Here is a 20,649-nt window from a genome sequence, read left to right as displayed (position 1 = left end):
CCTCAAGCCATTATTCTTCTTGAAACATTCCTGTAAAAAGGTCTAGAGGAAAAAATGCAAGATATGATCACTTCAAATGGCAGACAAGTTGGGATGCATTGAATTTCAGCAAATCTCTGAAGTTTTCATATACCAATTTTTCCTCAAGCCTTATCATTATACAGCTACTGTATGATAATCTGCAGTAAACTATTTTCCTACACTAGTTACAAATCCATTTTTCCCATCTTATCATTTGTCTAAGAAGGATCTGAAAATAGGTCATAATTTCCATGCAGTTGTTTAATATGCAGGAATTTCACCCAATATTTTTGCAGAAGTCTCCTGTAACTATATGAGAGACACAGGACTATTAAATATTCAAAGTTTATTTTGATATAAAATTGTCAGTGTTAACTTATTTATGGTCCTTAAGAAGATGTGATTATGAAAGAACAATAGTTTCAATGCCACAAAGGAACAACCAAAATGATCACAGAGGTACTTGATTTGGGACTGTTTGAAAGCCATGTTAGGGTCTGTCAAATTACATTAATTCAGTATTAATTGCTGAAGCTTAAAATCCATTTATTCTTAGCAAGAGTGTAGTTTAATCCTCTATAAAATCGGTTCACAGCCAAATAATACTGTTAAAATATGAGCTTATTAATGCAACATTTTTAACATCAAGGAAAACAAAGAATACTGATTTCCCTCTGTTGCAATGTGCCACACCCACAGTTAATAAAAATAGACAGATTAAGAGGTAACCTCTGAGCTCTGTAGAAAACAAGAAGCTGCAGTAAAACACTTAAATAAATGACACATGACAAAGCTGTAATTAACTGGACAGGAACTGGTTCTTCTTTGGAACATCTATTTCAATTGTATCAGGTGCATTTAATGGGTTGTCTGCCACAGGAGCAAAATACCCATATCCTCTCCTGCATGACAGAAAATAGAAATGCAAGTAAAGCCTAAACAAAAAGACCTAATTTAATCTTCTCTCTGAGGGACAGCAATACCTCCTGAATTGTCAGCTGAGCAGGAGCATTCTTTCTGAAGCTATTGCCTCTGAGATGTGGTACTAATGCAGAATAAAGAGATAAGCATTAAAAATATCCATAAGCACAAACAGTTTCCCTCACACAACACAGAAGGTTCCAGAGCTATATTCAACTGAGAACATGGGAAATATTATCTTACAGATAGCACTAGTATAATCTCAGACACTAAAATACAAAGACTGTTTGGTGTCACCATTACAATAGTATTTTAATTGTGAACATGATTTGAGAAATATGGTGATACTGAAGATTAATAACATTTTCATAGTGCAGATGGGAAGGAAAAGAGAGTTTATTATTAGCAACAGAATAAACTGTACTCTCTACCAAGAGGCTTCTAAAATGTGAGCAACATACATAACTTTTGTCCAAAGAATTCCAATGGAAAAATAGAAGCTAAAACAATGAAAAAAATTACATTCTGTTTGGGTGAAAACGATCTCTGTATAGCATTACTCACTCTATATAAAGAAGCTGATGTTATAATACATTTGATTTCATTGCATTAAGGAGCAAATATCTGATCAAATCAAGTTAACAAATGCTTCTGTCCAACTACTAACGATGATTAAAGAAAAAGGAGAACTTTAAATTCTTTAAAACGATTTCAAGCGGATTACAAGTACATATTGATTAGGACAAAACCACTGAGAATTATCTAAATATTGCAAAAGACATTTAAACTGGATAAATGAGGAAATATATCAGGAGATGAAGCTACTGCTACAACCTTAAGATAGCACTGTTTTAAGAGTACTACAGTTTTAGCGGGAATTAAAAGATTATCCTTCTGCATCAAAAAAATAAAAACTGGAAGCTGCAATATCAACCCATGATGAATGTATCCATCATATTCAAGTCCCGCATATATCAGAGCACCAGGTAGCAGTTTAGTTGCTGCTTTACCATTTCAGGCACTACTACGGTGTCTCCAATCCAATTCTACCAAGAAATGACAATGTTTAGTAAAATTTATCCTCTCTCTTTTGAAGAGAGAATCCATCCACTGAACCATCTCTTAAATTACAAAGCCTTCCTGTCACAGGATCAGTTTACTCTTAACAGTGTGGAAATATCTAGTGCAGTTTCCTCCTGGTATCTCATGGAGCATACGTTGTAAATATCATGCCTAAAGCAATATCTCCTCTGTTGTTGGGAATACTTATTGGGATATGCAAGTGAGCACATCAGTTGATTTCTCAGGTCATCTTTGTCTTTCTGATGAAGAGCTCTTTTCAAAACAGCTATGTAATCTTTTCCCAAAACACTCCTAATTGCTTTTTTGTTAGGATCACAGTCTCTTGGCTCACCACCGTAGGAAGTTTTTGTATCGAAAGTCCTGGTAACCCCTGTTAACAATAACCTGAAAACTTTACTATTCCTGGCTAAGTTCCTCCTCCCGCCATACCTGCAAAAGCACTTTTTCAATAGTATCTCTGGATTCAAGTTTCCTGTGAGTAGTTAGCAAAATCCACTCCTGAATTATGGACTCTCTAGACCATCCTTGAAAGCAGCTCCACCTGAGTGGTAGAGACACCCTGCACAGCACTGAGTCATGCCATCATCCATGATATCCTACCAAGGGGTTCCTGGTAAAACAATCTCTCCTACCAACAGCAAATCCACCTTAAATGGCAATTGCCCACATCTCTTCAGTCCCAGCTACTGCCACAGAGAGCCTAGATCTTAGATCTGATTTAATCATTCAACTAATTTTGTTCAAATAAAAAATGTAAAATAATCTGAGTTAAAAACTGTGAAAATGCCCAACTTGGGCATTGGTTCAGAGTTCTTAAATTTTTTGAGAAGAGCAGCTGAGATACTTCTGAGCATATGAGTTAAAAAAAGTTTTGCTTAAGTTAAATTCTTAAAAATATCTCACTGAGAAGCTACCGCTGCCATTCTTAAAAAAAGGGCAACAGGGTTATTCTGGCTTGAAAGCAATGAAAAACATCAGAAGGTGGCCTTAAAAATTGCCATTTCACCTCACCCAACAGGAGTAGATTAGAAGATGTAAGAAAATTCCTCTTTGTACCCCAGTCCTACAGAACATTTACCCCCAGCATCAGCCACCAAATGCACCTCAATCTGCAGGTGAGCATGAGCTTTTCTGTCATTGCTCATCACTGTTCATTGGGGCACAATGGCATGAATCCTAAAAATGAGATAAAAATATACTGTTTCTAGTATCTTCTGTCCTCCATCCACACTTTACAGAAAGCGTGGAAGAGAAGGCAAAGGTAGCATTCACCATAATGCAGAAAAAGGGGAGAAAGAAGCATGGCACACACAGAAGGAACATGAGTCAAGATGAGAAGACAAAGTAGTCAGGCTAGGGGAGACAGATGAGACAGGGGCAAGGAGATACGCAGTCACTGAAATATATTTCACTCCAGAACTTGGAGTGGAGCCCAGAAAACTGAGGCCTCAAAACCCTCCTCTGCTGTCAGCTAGTATTTACAAAAGCTAATTGCAAAGCTCTTCTCTCAGATTTGCAGCTGGACACAGAAAGGGTAACAGTCCTCTACAGCTACTTGTCCCTTTGCTATCCCAACAGGCAGACAGCTTTTACACTATAGTTCTTAACTTCTTGGGATACCTATATGATACTATTAAACAGAAGAGGAATTGTGTTTTGTTTAAAAGCACGGTATTTAATACCATTAAACTGTTCCAAGATTAAAAGTGTTGGATAAAAAAAAATAATTCAATGTAGAGTGAATTAAACAGTCAAATACTGAAATTGTTTCTATATACACTGTGGCATGCACACACACAACTGGCATACATCTCTTTTCCTTTGCAACCATGGGTAATGAACACATGGCCCACTTAAACATTTATGCCAGCATCAATTAGGTTTCCTTCCTTCAACTCTGAAAAAAAAACTTCATTGTTGTTCCGTGACACATGGTTTCAGCCATATGTAAAGGTTGCAATACAAAGAAAACAGTCTTCTGAGCTAGCATGAATGGAAAACAATGCAAGCAAAAAAAAGGAGAGTTTGGTCAGATGTGCATCCAGGCGGTTCCTGCCTGCGGCTCCACCATTCTGCTATGCAATTGTAGCATGCAATCCTTACAACCTTTTTCCCCTCCCTCTTAATATGCCTTAATATACCAGGATGTTCACAGTCAACAGTGAGTTCCAGAACTGCTTTAGAAGGTGAAGACCATGAGATTCACTGGATAGTACCATAAGCTCTCAAATCACAGAACTAAGATGAATGCAACAATCACCCTCAGGGAGATATAACTCAGGGATTCTGACTATTAATTGCACACATCTCTACAACACCTATTATTCTAAGGAAATGTTTTTAACCCCCAGAAGTCAAAAGATGTACATTTTCCACTGTAGTTCTATGAAGTTACTGTATTTCCTCATTTGTATTTATCCACCATTAGTAAATCAGGATTTTCCCCATGCATTATTATTTCCTGAACAGTAAAGTTACTGACTGCAAGTGCAATCTAGTGAAGGTCAAAGTGTAGAACCCTGATGAAATACTAAACAAAGCAAGGGATAAGCATTGACCCACAAAGCAGACACGTAGCACCATTTAACAGGCTTATGGGCAAAATGTACTTCTGAAATATTACAGCGTGCATCTGCATAAAGCTGACTGTTGATGGGAACGAAAGCTGGCAAAGGCATAACAATATAAAAATGCATCTGTGATCTTATTCTGTATGTGATGAAAGTGACAGCCCATCAGTGTACAATTATCATATATTACTAATGGAGTATTAATCAAACATTCATTACTCTAATTAGAAAACATTGTCTTGAAAGGCAGTCTTGACTTTTCACCTCTGCAACTGTAATTGACACACAAATGAATTTGACAGCCTTAACAACTATAAATCCTTGGTAGGAGAAATAGTGTTTTAATCTTCCAGAATTTAGCTTAACAGCCAGTTTCCACTTCCTTGTGGGTAAAGTTCAAGTCAGCTTAGATGGCCTCATGCACTACTTCAACCTCTGTTAAGTACTAAACATATATCTAACGTGAGGCAAAGATAACACATAGACTATGTGCAGGTTTACTAAGTGGAGATTAAGTTTTTCTTTGTAAGAAACCTGGAATATCTGTCTCTAATGTACAAAGTCAAGCCTGAACTGGGATTTCAGTTATCCATGGGCATGCACACCCTTTTGAACCTGTATAACCTTTTTTGTCCCTTCATAAGTATCATTTTTGTGCATATACAAAGTCAAGAAACACACAAATATTCACAAAATACAAAGGAGGCCAGCTAGCAGTATAAAGTCTGCCTTTCAAACAATTGACGTGGAAAAGAAAAGCATTTAGGAGATAATACTTTGAAATGCCAATAACCCAGCAGGTCTCAAAAAAAAAAAAAAAAAAAAAAAAAAAGAGATGCGATCTTTGTACTTATGTATTGACACAATCCAATGCCTGCTTAAGGCAACGACAGACATGATGTTCACAGTGTGTGCCACAGATTTCAGTGAGTATCAGGCTCCTATGGATTATCCTAGCTATGCTAAACCATGAGACATTCTTTTAGCAATAAAAATTATATGTGTACATGTTAGAGGCTCCACCAGGCTATGCTGGTTTACGGACATGCTTCTTTTTATACACCTTGCTGAAGATGATAAAATCTGGACCCATTTAAGTCACAATGACTTCTGCTATTTATTTCAAAGGGTGTTCTGATTTTATCCAATGTAAAACCATGGAACCATACAATATCTCAAGTTGGAAGGGATCCATAAGGATCATCAAGTCTAGGTCCCTGCTCCTTGCAGGACTACCTGAAACTAAATCATATGACTAAGAGCATTGTCTAGACGCTCCTTGAACTCATGACAGGCACAAAAGATACCACCCTACCATTAAAACACTTGTAATACTGTTTGACCTTATGGGGCACTTGGTAAAGTTAATATAAATAAATTTAAATTCACACTGTTGACAAAATATAATGGAGAATTAATTATAATTTAGAACTATGAGCATATTTTAAGCTGTCTTGACTTCATCTATCAGATAATTATTTAGGGAATATGAAGAGTGTCATGATTTGTTTAGCACTGTAATTTTTTTATGTTACCTTTTCAAATTACTGTGTTATTTTCACTTCTATTATCAGACATGGTCTGAAAGTGTAGGAAAGGTCTATTTATCACCTCTGAAACAGGAAATTCATTTGGAACTGACATAAATAAAAGTCTAAATATTTAAAACTCTAAAAGCATAACTTTAAATTGTTTAATCTTTGTCCTTGGTTATACATCTTCATTATTTTATGTTATAAAAGTCATTCAAAACATCTGTTCACTTGTAATTAAGTTGGCAATGAAAACTCAGAAATTATCTGTACTACTTCAATTTGATGTGATTTTCTATTGTTCAAAACAATAATTTTTGTATTAACTCACTACTTCTTGCTAAACACAGACTAATTTCAAATTCATTACCTTTACAACATCCAACCAAATAAATAGCGAGCATGTTTTTACCACAACAGGGATGGCAATATTGTATTAGTCACTGAGGACGAGACAATGAACACATCTATTACTGTGGCCAGCACTACACAAATGATTTGCCAGTTGTGATATTCATTGCATAAGACATTTCTTCCACACATTCTGCTCTTGCTTTACCCACAGACTACTCTGAGGCTTAACACCATATACACTAACCCTTAAGGTCCTAAAATTCAAATTCATTCCTTAATTGGCTATGGAAACTGTTGTAACTGGTGACCTCAGTATTTTTGTTGGGGTTTTTTAGGTTTTCTTCCCCTCCCACTGTCATATATTCCACTATTCAAATGATAAACTTTTACCCCTCTCTTCCTCAAAAAAAAAAAAAAAAAAAAAAGGTCTGGGGTAAGGCAAAATTTAAAAATCTCTGAATACTAGAAGCTGAAAAATAGTAATTATATAACAAAAACAGGTTTTCATTTGGCTTTATGTGTTTACATTTACACCTACTTGAATCTAGCATTAAGTCAAATCCATTCCTGCTTTCATCCCATTTACCTCCCTGTAAACATACCAGTCACAAACCTACTCTTCCGCATTTTGCATCTGCTGAGATAAACTCTACTGCAAATAAGTTTCTGCCTCCTGTTAATGCTATCCAGTCAGTGTGCAGAAGGGAACAAGACAGGGTCTATTTTGATAATATATATGGGTTTGAGTGTTTTTTTTTTTTACAGAGTATTTTCTTCAGTATATCTTTAGTTTAATTTCACATTTCTTGATTAGGCACAAGCAGAGTTAGTTAAAAGCAGTTATTAGAAAAAGCATGACTAATTTAATCCTACTTTCAAAAAGTATTTGGCCTAGCAATAAATACAACAAAATTAATCCTACTTCTTAAAATATCCTCATGTAAACACCAAAAAAATACTTAACAAAATAATGGTTAATACTACATTTGCCACACTTAATTTTCTAGCACATACACAAACTTAGCTCTAGAGACTCCACTGAATTAATTTACTTACTTTAGCTGGTATATTGTAAAGATAATAATGGAATCTATTAAGAAAGGACTACATGATTAGGTTCCACAAAATTGTGGGCAACGATCCATGACTAATCTGCAAATTCAAAGGGGGAAGCAAAATGAATTTTTTTCTTTATTTTGTAATTTAAACAGATGTGCAGCACACATACTGATCAATGTATTTAAATATTTTCTTTCTAATACTGTGGCTTAACTGTTTCTTCCACAAAACACACTGCAGGCAGCTTACCTTAGAAAAATTCATATTAGAGATGAACAAACTGGGAAGTGACTGAGTATTTGGGTTACACACAAATTTCAGGACGTAATGTCAGGAGGGCCCAGTTTGGCTACAGGATGATTTGGCACTGAAATTCCATTGGATCAAGAGCTATTCTCTTGATTGTTGAATTAAACATTGGCTGATGATTGTTTAAATAGTACATGCTGAAAGATCTACTTTTTCCCTCCCCCAAAAATGCATATAAATAAATACATCTTATTCTGTAAAATTTCAACTCTCTCACTATCATACAAAGTATACATCAGCTTTGAGTAATAACTTACTACACAAACGTAAAGCAATTTGTTTGTAGCCACTAAAATAGAATGAATCATAACCATGACACCAAATTGTAGTAATAAATTACTGAGCTCTGCTAGTAGTAGAAAAAGTTTTATCATATTAGATTTTACGGTACAGCACTATTATAGTCCTCTTTTATTTATTTATTCAGCCATACATCATGGTACACCAAATAACATATTGGCTATTTACAGTCCGTAGAGGGCACACATCTGCCTAGATCAAACTGTTTAAAAATACTATTTCCTTTACCTTGAGTAAGGGGTGATTACTATAATCAAAAATATGAGTGTGGTGTAACTGTGCTGCTGGTATCCAAAAATTCTGCGCAGTCACCATGACTATGCAGAAAAACTGTCTAATAACACACCCTGAGTGGACTATTCTTGAGAAGTGGACTTGTGACTAGTCGGGTCTACCACCTGCATGCAGCTAAGTGAGTGTGCACCATAGGTCTGACCCAGGGTTTGTGGGGTCTGCTAACATATTTGAGCTAGCGGGTCTGTAAATTCGTGTTCTTGAGGCCACCTGATGGCAATAACTAAAGTGGCAGTTTCAGCCCTGAGGTGCGAGTGAGGGGTGCGCTTGTTGCCTTCAAGACCTTCCAGAAAGGAATTCACAGTTCCTCCTCGAGGTCCTCATTGCTTCCACCAGAAAGACAAGAAAAATTCTGTGAAGTGTCCCACATGCCTGAACAGCTAATCTCAGCTTCTCTTCAGCCTCCTCTACAACACAAAAAGAGTGGGGAGAGATTAACATCAAGAACAAGGGAGTTTAAAGGGAACTCACTCTCTCACTTTTTTTCTCCCTGCCCTGCAGTTGACGGAAAAAAAATCCCCATCAAAAGATCAATCCTGACTTAAACCTAAATTCAAAGCACATGTGTCTTCACTTAAGCCCAGCCACCAGCAAAGCACCCCTGTGGCCCCTCGCTCACTCCTCCCCCCGTTTGGGATTGGGAAGAGAAAGTATAACGAAAAGCTCGTGGGTTGACAGAAGGACAGGGAGGGATCACTCACCACTTATGGTCACAGGCAAAACAGACTCAATTTGGGAAAAAACAAAATCAATTTAATTTGTTACCAATCAAATCAAAACAGGATAATGAGGAAAAAAAAAAAAACCCAACACAATTTTAAAACACCTTCCCCCACCTCTCCCTCCTTCCCGGCTCAACTCCACTCCTGATTTTCTCTCCCTCCTTCCCCCAGCCATGCAGGGGGATGGGGAATGGTGGTTGTGGTCAGTTCATCATTCCTTGTCTCTGCTGCTCCTTCCTCAGGGGGAGGACTCCTCACACTCTTCCCCTGCTCCTGCATGGGGTCACTTCTACAGGACACAGTCCTCTATGAAACTGCTCCAATGTGAGTCTTTCCCATGGGCTACCGTTCTTCACAAACTGCTCCAGCGTGGGTCCCTCCCATGGGCTGCAGTCCTTCAGGCACAGACTGCTCCAGCGTGGGCTTTCCCACTGTAGTCATATGTTTGAGTTACGGCCTAACCGTGGTGATACTGCTCAATTAGGTTTAAACATGATCCTTTAAGGAGGACCATTACTCAATAGTTTCACTATGTAGGCCTGGTTACTTTGTATAAACAATGCATGCTCTGCTGACTATACCCTTGGAGAAGAAACTAAAGACGATAAAAAGGAAACATCCTGCTCCAGAAGGCGGGGAAGGCAGGATGATTGCCAAAGCAGCATGAACTGGGGGAAAGGTAAAGGTGGCAGGGGGAGATTGCGACCACTGACTCAATTCAAGACTGGAAAGGTTTGCCCCCCTCCTCCCCCGCCACCTGCAAGGAGCATGCTTGCTAATTTACAGAGCAAGCAAGGCTAATTTAAATATAACTAACTAACAGATGAGATGGTGACTACCAACCAATGAACGTAAATTTAGGTGCGTTTGTACTAATCATGTTACAGAATAAATATGATGTAGTTCTTTGGTGTCATGTGCTAGCTTTGTAGAATTATCACCTAGCACCCATCTTTGCACAAACATGAAGTAAATAAATATCTTTGCTCTGTGTGGAAGATTGGCTTATTGCACACCGGGTATCGAACCCCACTTGTTGGACAACACCACGGAGTCATGGGGTGCATTCCCCTGCTCCGGCGTGGGCTCCTCCCCGGGCTGCAGGTGGGCATCTGCTCCCCCGCTCCCCTCCATGGGCTGGGGGGAGACAGCCTGCCGTCTCACCACGGGCTGCAGGGGCATCCCCTCCCCCGGCACACCTCCTCCCCTCCTTCTGCACTGACCTCGGTGTCTGCAGAGGGGGTCCTCTCACATTCCAATCTCCTCCCCTGCTACAGGTTCCCCTTCTTAAATCTGTTCTCCCAGAGGCGTTACCACCGTCGCTGATGGGCTTGGCCTTGGCCAGAGGAGGGTCCAGCTTGGAGCTGGGGAAGCTTCAGCTTCGAGCAGGAGCCACCCCTGCGGCCCCTCCCCCGCTACCAAAAAAAATGTGCCACACAAACCCAAAACAATATGTAAGCCTGAAGAGGTACTCCACATTTATCAAGCACATTGCTAACATGGGCAGTAGCTGCCATGAACTGGGTATGGAAGGAAAAATGAGTACAGCAGCAGTTTATGATTAAACTAAATGTTAAGCAAAATCAACAGATACACCTGAAATAATTTATATTCTACAGTAACACAAGGCTCTCATGTACGTACAACACTGGAGTCAACATTATGTTCATTTTTTAATCCAAAGCAGTAAAAAACAAAACAAAAACAAACCCAAATGCTCAAAACCAAGACACAGCTTCGTTCAGCAGTTTTCCAAACCAGTGCCTAAATCAGTTGCCAGGACTCTGTATGCTAAGGCCCTGTAGGGCGAAGGAAGGCAGAAAGGCTAAACTAGATCTGGCAGACTCATCAATTCATTAATTAATTATACCACAAATAATTAAATAATGATCCCAGTTCTGTATAAAAACAAACAAAGAAGAATCACCATCGAACCAAGTAAAAATCCACATCCAATTTATTAATCCGTATCTCTTAATTGGCAACAAAATAAAATAAAATACTGGGCTTTTCTGCAATAGCCTCTGATTCAAGCATTGTTTCTTGCATCAAGGACATACCTCGCAAAGAGATCACTGGGACTTCCACATAGAACATAGGTAGGATTTGTTCTAAATGATGTACTGTATTAAACATGAAAATGAACTTTAGCATGACACCATTACAGATTAATAATATTGAAGCTTTTAACAAATCAGATTTACATTTCTGTGCTTTCCTACACATTAGTTTCTCTGTTCTTAGGGAGACTGTAAGTCCTTGGGAAAATGGTCTTATTTTTGGTTCTATAGCAGTTCAGGAAGCAAACTACAGATAAGCTGAATAGCAAAAAGTTATAGTTTCTACAGATGTGCAAAGTCCACTAGAAAATTGATTATTGGACACACAGAACTGAAGTCCCCAATTTTCATCTCATTGTATGCAACATTGTTCCTCTTAGTTCCAAAAGAAACTGAAATGGGCACCAAGATGAACCTTCATCTTTCTCTCACCATGCTCTGCTGTGTGTTATCATGAAGGCACCAGAAATTCAGAATAAAGAAACATGATGTAATTAATTTCCCCTAGGTCCTGTAGGAATGCTGTGATCCTTGAGTAATCTCTTAGCAAATATTTTTGTCTTCAGAAGGGCTCTACAAGGGTAACACACAACAGTGTTGCTACTGCATTTCAGCATTTCTTCTTATGAAAAAACCTCTAATATAGCTCTGACCAATTGGTGCTCAACATTAAAAACCTCATATGGCTTCTTACAGGGCAGGCAACCTGCTCCTGCAGTTCATGTTCAAAATGCCAGTCTGCATAGAGAGCAAAGGATCAGATCAAGAACTTCAGTATACTCTCATATTTTGACTTGGTTCTGTCAGAAACATCCTCTGGAAGGTAATTTAACCTAAGAGATTAATTATTTTGCAGCATGCTGCACTGATTTTAGAAGTACCTTACATAATATCTGCTTTGTAAATGACCAAAGTACTTGAATACTGCAGAACTTCTTTGTGTTTAGCTTTTCTCTTTCTGTATTTAAGATCTCATTGCTAACTGGGCAAAGCTTTTTTCACATGAATTTGTAAAAATGAGAATGGCATTTCCTCATCTTTTGTATAAACCTACCGCTGATAATTATTAAAATCTGGTTTTAAAAGGTGCCAATTATTATTCCTTTTTTCCTATCTGCCCTGATCCTGATTTCTAAATACATCTTTTTTTTCTGAAAATACATTTTATTTCAAGACAAATAGTATGCAAGAACTTAACCATACATATAGAATAGTAAATGTCCTTTTTATTGAGCTCATTAGAATATTTGTGATGTGCAAGTGGTATCACAGGCTTCACGCTGTTGGTTTTGCCCCTTGACTGAGAAATTATTAGCATATGACACAGCAAACAAATGATCCATTTCATGCATAAATACCTTTGTTCGTATATAATTCTGCTATACAAATCTCTCTGCAAAATACAGCATAAAGATTCCCAGGAAGTAAATTTATATCATGCTATAGAGATGTAAAACACCATACAAGTATTCTGGAAGTCAGACCACACACCATCACAGTATGGTAAGAAACACCACATAGATTTTCAGGTTGGAAAAAAAAAAAAAAGAAAAATGGTAATTTTTACATACAAAAATCAACTCACACTTCCACCCAAGGTGAAATGAATGCTCTTCAACTACCATGCCACTTCAAATCTGTAAACGACATTACATGGCTATTGAAGCAGCTCTGCAAAGAATACTGTCTTTGAAGTAGTTTTTAGGAACTAATGAAAAAAACTCCAAACAACCCAAAAGAAAACAAAGTAGAAGAAGTAACCATAGTTTTCATATGAATAAGTTTGTAATATTTCAGGAATTAAAAACATAACTATTTTTTTTCTGAGATAACAGGACAGCCAGCTGGTTTGAACACCATTCAGTAGCCTCTCCTGAGTGCAGTACCAGTAGCTTGGGGTTTTTTTTTGTTTGTTTTTTTTTGTTTTTTTTTTTTTTTAGGAAAAAAATCTTCATTGTCCCTTTTTCCAAGGAAGAGTGAGATCCAAATGTGTAAGAAAAAGGTTTCGTCTTCAGTTTATAATTCTTCTCAAGTTTATTTTATCATGTAGATATCCATATTACATTTTTTAAGAAATCCATCTTTTTCACTAAAAAGTTAGTGCTTCCCAAATAGACGTTGTATCTCTTCTCCTACAGCCTTTCATTTCATACAGCGATATATATATATATATACCACATTTTTCAGAGTACCACTGATCTAGTAATTGCTAGCACTATTTCACTGTTGCTATTAAATGACATACACCATCTAGGTATTTGGGATGATTTTCCTCAGAAAAACATTTGAATAATCTCCCCAAATATTACATGTTATGGTTGCAAAGTTCTTTTAATCTAAAGTGTTTTGACATGACAATGCTTCCAATACTTCATTTGTACAAAATAACAATAAATTATCCTAATTCTACCTCTTTCATTCCTTGCTGTGGTGATTTTTCCCCTATTTATTCTACTTTGCCATCCCCTCGCCACCAAAAAGCTACATTTGGATATTCATCAATATTATTTACAAAACTGTATATAAGTTTGACAGTAAGCACTCCTCTGCAAAGAAAAGATCTGTTAGAAGGAATAGCTAGGCGGATGACCTCCTATAGTATGTTCTTACAAAATGGAATCCAATAATGGAATTTAGTGATGTTCTGAAAGACAGTCACAAAAGAAAAACAAAACCCCACAACATTATGGAGGTAAACCAGATGCAGAGCTGTCAACAACTTTAAAGGAACAAACCATGCCCAAGTATTACGCCCAGTGAATGGATAGCCAGAAGACACAGACTGGAGAGAACAAGGAATCTCTCCTTTGATATCCTTGTGAAACATTTGCACCAATGCAGTTCCAGCACCACAAAACCAAAAGCTGCATTCTCCTACAGTCCACAAAACAAAGCTCATCCCATGTGAATGGTGTACTGCAAGGACTCCAAAATTCTTTCAGCTGCAGGAAAGAAGATGGAGATTCTTGTGTGCTTCGGACATCTGTGAGACACTGCGCGTCCATGGAGCATGCTGACTCTCAATTCTTCTGCTGGACAAAGGCAACTGCACACTGCCTGTTGTCTGGTTATGCATGAATAGATATTGTTGAGACCACTACCAAAACCCAGAAACCTGGATTTCATCTCTATTTCTCTTTGATTTTTTTTTCTTCCTTTTTCTTTTTTTTCTGATGACAAGACAAGAGAAAAACACAGGACAGTAGGGAGACACTAATTCTCATTGTTGACTTTCAATGTTGGATGCACACTGCTAAAACTGAAGTTACCACAGTGAAGGCAAGACTGCTAATCATTGTCTCTTACTGTTATTGACCTCCAAACAGACAGATACGTTATCCTCTTCCATCCACAAAACTAAACAGACACACGGGAAGAAAGCATGTACAAGCACAGAGTTAGCAACAGAAGTTACACTCGGGAAGCTGGCTGAAAAAAAAAACGCTCCCTTGCATTTGAAAAACTCAGCTAGCATCCTATCAGCATACCCCTTGAATTACCTTTAGTGAGGTATGATTTATGCCCAGAACATGAAATGGACTTTCAAGCACAATTCTTAGACAAAATTTCTGGGGATCCTCATCCCCTTATCTCCGCTTTCCCCAAAAGAAAGAAAAACTCAAGGAACACTTGACTGGATCTAGCACACGCACTACATCAGCATATCAGGCTATTAAGAAGCTGAAACCCGTAAACTGTTCCAAGCCAACTCAAGCTACTGCAGCCTACATTTGAAATTAGCCCACAAAGCACCTTCTAGATACATGACATCATCCGTAACTACTGAGAACTTTGGTTATGAGTTGATGCCACACACTTCCGTCATCTGAACCACAGCAACTGAGGTTCGAAACCTGGACCTATCTAGAAGTGTTACATTTCCTTCACACAGTTAGAAGTCCATTTCTCAAATCGCTAGTTCCCTTAGTATGAGGAATCAGAAGATGAAGAACCTCTTCAGTTAGTTAAAGGTGATGGTAAAATTTTCAAAGGGAGGGAAACAACTGGGATGAGGGACATTCATTGAAATGCTACCAATACAGGGACAGGGCATCATGTCGAAAGATATCAGAAGTTTCTCATATACAAAGGTTAAAGGAAAACCTTCACAGGCAACTATTAAAAAATGGTTCTCATCTAGCAGAAGACACTGAAAATATGCATAAAGTCAAGCTTACTTGGCAAGCCAGATTACAAGTTTTGCTCATAATTGCTGTCTTAAGGTTTCTTGAGCAGGTTTTCAAATGACACGGGCAATTCCTTCAGAAGCACAGAGATACAGAAAGGTAGAAATACATAGTGATTTCAAAGCACTGCAAAGTGTTTCTATAGACAATCTGCCGACAAGTTAAGGCAGCCAAAGTCAGCGTTAGCATCTGTCTTCCAATTACAGAGTCACAAATGACATATTGCTCAGTGACAAATGATGATTGCTGTCTTATATTAAGATGGTTGCTCTAGCAGATGTTTTCAAATTATCCCAAGCTATGTCACAGGGAAAGGCAAAAGAACTGGTAATATGCCCAGAGAGACCTGGTGCACCAGCAGCCTAAGGGAGCCCATTTGGTATCCTCTCATGAGATCTGTGCTACAAAAAAATGAATACAGAAAGGAAAAGGGGAATAGAAAACACGTTATATTCCTCGGTGAAAGTTTTAAGTATCTGACTACAGGATCACTCCTCAGTGAAAGTTTTAAGTATCTGACTACAGGATCACCTGGGATAAAATGTGTTCACTTCACCTTAGCCTGGACAGAGACACAGTCTAGGCAGACAGCCCTTCAAAGAGGGGAGGGGGGGGGGGGGAACCCAACAATTACCCCAGAAAGCAGTGCTCCCTATTACTGCTCTGTGATCACAGAGTCAGGGCAAAAGAAAATCTTTTTATCATGAATATCCCCAAACAGTAAACCTGGTATCACATTATGACATACTGACTCAAAATATAAAATTAAGCCCTGCTCCCTGGTGAGAAGAGGTAGGCTGCTTTTACTGCTACAAAACCTCTGGAACACCATGGGTAACCTCTGTCCAGAAAGAGTATAGACAAATAAAAGAGAAAGAGAGAAAGGAGCTGACCACCCTTGCGTCTGAAATGGGCTAAGGAGTAAGGATCCATCAGGTCTTACACACAGTTAGAGCCAAGACAAGTCTTCAAATCAAAAGCCTGATGGGGAAAACAAGTTATTTCCTGAAATCCCATAGTCAAATCATATACGTATAGAAATGCTGAAATATGATGCAAGCGGAAGGGAGGATGATAGTGGGGAAAGACACAGAGGCTGTGCTCATCCAGCGTAGCATCATTCTCAAGAGCAGCTCTCTGGAAGCATGAGACAACAGTAAAAGCACACCCCACTAGACAAAATAACCACAGAAAGCAAGGTGCCAATGAACGCTGCTATAAGTTAAGGAATGGGTAGGCGTCTAGTCTTGACCTATGGTGAGGGAGAAAATCCTCTCTCTCTCGTTACCATGGAGATCCCCTTTTCAGGTTTCTTTGGATAAGCCTTGTGCACAAGTGCAAAATCTGGCATAAGATGAGAACAAGTATTAATTATGTGCCCCTGACAAAAATAGCCTTCTTAAAACTTCAGAGATAATACAACAGAGGCTGTAAAAATTAAGTTTCCTTACAGGGATTAAGGGCTGAATAAACTATCTCATGTTAAAGTGCCTTGAGCTCCATCTTCTTAAAATGGCAATGCCAGTTTGAGGGTATTGCACCTATCTATTACAATTTGGGTGAAAACTTGAGTTACTGGATGGTACAAGACTGAAGTGAAAGTTACAACAAAAAAATTGCCTGGAGGCTACTTACTACTGTTCCTTGTACAGGATTGCCTTTACTTATTACACCATTTCATTAATCATTCAGGCAGTTCTTTTTGTATTTCCAGGTGGCACATCACTAGCCAGGGCTGCACTGAGATGCACCACCTTTACAGGAATGATAACATTGTAAAGTCTAACACAAACAGATTATATTGATATGCTTGCAAGTGTTAATCCCACAACGAGCCTTAAATTAAACAAGTATATTTAACATACACAATTCTGGTGAAGAAGAAAACTTTAATTCAGTAATCCGGATGTATATATATCTCTAACAGAACACTATTGTACCCTTTATTTTTAAACTACTTGATTACCTCTCTAATAAACAGCGTATTTTGCTCCCATGTTTTCATTAATTTACACTATCTAATTTTAGTAGTTCTGAAATACACAATACCAGACAGACAAGTAAGCTACACAGAAGACAACAAGGAACTGTGCTGTTGCTGTTAAAAATTCCCAATTTTTCTGCAATTGTTATTACCCACAGTAAATTTATCTTTAAATATATATCCTTTAGACTTTTGGATCCTTTGGATCAGTGAACAATGATCAAACTCGCAACATCTTTTAAGTGAAGGGAAATAATTTAAGCGTATACACTGGACCCACATACCGGCAGAAATTAGTGTTGCCTTTTTAAAGATGTATTAACATTGAAACACAATCCTACACAACCGGCTGAGCATACACCATGCCTACAAGCACACCTACCTTTTATTTGTAAGTAGGCTATAAGGTTAAACAACTACCTTTTTGGTTTTTTTTAACAACTAACCTCATATGCTATCCACTACCTCCCTCACCATTTTTTCTTCTGTTACTGTTTTTCCTTTCTTTGGCTCTCTGTCCTTAACAGTGCGTTTACAAATCTCTGACAGCTGTAGAAAACAACATGAATGAAACGGGATTACCCAAAATCAATCATGTGTGAAACCGAAATGCTCCCTGTTAAATATTAATTACTCAATAATTTCCTTCCAAGATCAAATGAAACCATCAACCTCCTTTAGAAACAAGCACAGTGTAACAGTTTCCTTGCCGGCATCCCGAGCCGGGTTTAGGAACAGCGACAGCGAGAAGAAGAAAGAAAAAAAAAAAAGCCGTAATTACATAACGGACCCCGCTAAACGCCTCGCTTCCCCAGCCGGGGGCGGCAGGGGCGGCACCGGCCACCCCGCTGCCGGCACCCCCACGGCGGGGAGCGCGGCGCCGCTCCCGCCGCACGCCCGCCCGGGAAACGCTGCGCACCGGCGGGGTGGGGGTGGGGCTGTGCCTCCCGGGGGGGGCACTTTAACCCCCCCCGCCCCGCCCCGGGGATCGCCCTGGCGGTCACCGGAGCTCTTCGCCGCTAAACGCCCACACCTGTGCCGCGCGGGGCCCGGGGGCGTTCCGGGGAGGGGGGGCTGCGCCTGCTCGGGGCCCGCTGCCCCGCTCGACCTTTCCCCCCCAGCTCGGCGGCGGGGGAGCTCCGTTTCCGAGCGGCCCGGCAGCGCAGGCTTCTCTACGCCTCCTTCCTCCCTTCTCCTGCCGGCCTGGAACGCTTCTCCAGGCAGCCGCGCCTCGGGGGAATGAAAGTCCGGATCGGGGTCCGGGCGAGCCCCGCGGGCCGCGTCCCGCTCGGCGGGGCTGCTCGGTGCGGGACCTCCTCTCGGTTCCGCGGGATCCCCGCACCGCACAGACTCTGCTGGGGGGGGCAAGAATTCACCCTGCTTCTCTTGTCCTGCCGAGGGGGGACACGGGACGAACTCGGCCCGAACAACAGGCGACTATTAGTTGTGGAGCCCGCGCGGGGCGGCGGGACGCGGCTCCCCCCCCGCCCTGGTCTGGAGAGCCGTCGGGCGCGGGGCAGGGCCCGGGGCGGAGGGGCGGCGGCTTCCCCCGCCTCGCTCGCTCGGTCCCCGGGGAAGGCGGGCGCCCCCCGGGGCAAAGGAGGAGGATGGCAGTCCTTGGCGGCGGCCAGAATACCCGCGGAGGGGGGAATAAGAGCCCTGCCACGCAAGGCCAGCTAGAAATCACTCATTTGGATGATGCAGCAAACGAGGGGGGGGTAGTCCTCCCGTTGCAGCTCTCCAGCCCTGGTTAATAAATGCACAGGTTCCCTGCCGAAGCGAAAAGCTCTCTCTTCCGCGCACACGGCAATTAATAGCAACCTTCATCGCACGAAACCTTCGCTAAGCACTCCCACACGATCGCCGCCCGCGGTGGCAACTGCTAGGAGCACAATAGCGGGAACCTCTCCGCCTCACCGACCGGGGAGGGGGGGTGCTGGGGAAGCCAAACCTCTCGCGGCAAAACCCGATCCCCCGAGACGAAGAGTCCCGGGGAGCGGCAGGAGCGGCAGCCGCCGGCGCGGCGGGAGGGCAGGCTGCCTGCCTGCCAAGCGGAGGGCGTACCGCACGCTGCCAAAACACCATCACCCATCGGTATTGTCAGCAAACAGCACACAAGCATTTACCTTTTATGCACGCCGTCCGTCAGTCAAGCATTTGAGGGAGAGAAGGAGAAAGGAAAGGAAAGGAGAAGAAAGAGAGAATACAGAGAGGGAGAGGCGGCTGCTAATCCCCGTGTAGAAAGACTTCCAGCAGCAGCAGCATGCGTGCGTGCGTGTGTGTGTGCGTGCCCGGAGTGGAAGCACAGCCCTCCTGGCGATGCACCGGCTCTTGCACCGAAGTACTGTCATGTGCGTAGCTCGGTGTGTGTACCCATGGGGAAAAAAAAAAAAAAAAAAAAAAGAGAGACGGGGGGGAGACGAGTCAGTCACACGCCCGGCTGTGCACTGCTGGGGGGGGGAGGAGGAGGAGCCCAGCGCTCCCCAGCCCACCCACCGGAGGAGCAGCTCGCTACTACGGCGGCCGGGCACCGCAAGCCGCCCGCGTGCTCCCCCTCGGCGCCGGCCCCGCACGCGCGCCCTTCCCCTCCCGCTCCCAAGGACGTGCCTTCGGGAAAGACCCCTCGGGGCCTCTGTCCCCGGGGACCCCGCTGCACCCCCGGCTCGGTCCCCGGGGACCCCGCTGCACCCCCGGCTGCCCGAGCCTGGCGGGAAGCAGCTGAAAAAAACCCTCCCCCCCACGTTTCTGCCCCCCAAAATGCCGCCCGGAGAGCGCCCAAGGGCCGCGGGGGAGGCAGGCCGAGCCGTGTCCCCCGGGACCGGTCACGGCCGCCCCGTGGCGGGGGGCAAGGGGCTCTCCCCGCAGCGTCTCGGCCCTCGGAGCGGGGGAGCGCGGCGTTTCCCCGGGGGTGCTGCTGCAGCCAGAGGCAGGGGCGTGACAGGCGGATCCCCCCAAAGCAAGCGGGGCGACCGGGCATGGGGGCGGTCGGCGGCACGGCCGTGGGCCGGAGGGTGCGGGGGGTGGCGGCTGTGAGAGCTGTAGGTGTAACTACAAATACGTACGTTTGCGAGTATTGCGTGAAACTGATAGCGCGGTGAAAGGCTGCGCTAACTCAGGCCGCTGGGCTGACACCGTGGTACTGGCACGTCCAGTCAGGTACACTCACATTCCAACCGCGGTGGATGACCTACTGAAAGGTATTTGCACCGTGGCAATACGTTCAAATCCATTCTTTGCTAAATACTAAATATTA

At 41.7% G+C, this 20,649-nt stretch overlaps 1 protein-coding gene across 4 annotated transcripts in view; it reads right to left on the bottom strand.

The window, feature by feature from the left end:
- DLGAP1 (DLG associated protein 1) overlaps positions 1 to 20,126 on the bottom strand; it is a 440,736-nt gene extending 420,610 nt beyond the window's left edge. For all 4 annotated transcript variants that reach the window (XM_069779082.1, XM_069779083.1, XM_069779084.1 and 1 more), the window contains exon 1: positions 19,523 to 20,126. The gene's annotated coding sequence lies outside the window, so the exon portion shown is untranslated. The remainder of the gene's footprint in view (positions 1 to 19,522) is intronic.
- Positions 20,127 to 20,649: the final 523 nt, after the last annotated feature.

Source organism: Haliaeetus albicilla, chromosome 3, assembly GCF_947461875.1.
Source record: "Haliaeetus albicilla chromosome 3, bHalAlb1.1, whole genome shotgun sequence".
Classification (NCBI taxonomy): domain Eukaryota; kingdom Metazoa; phylum Chordata; class Aves; order Accipitriformes; family Accipitridae; genus Haliaeetus; species Haliaeetus albicilla.
The sequence above is the reverse complement of the archived record's forward strand: the minus strand, read 5'-3'. Positions and strand labels throughout refer to the sequence as shown.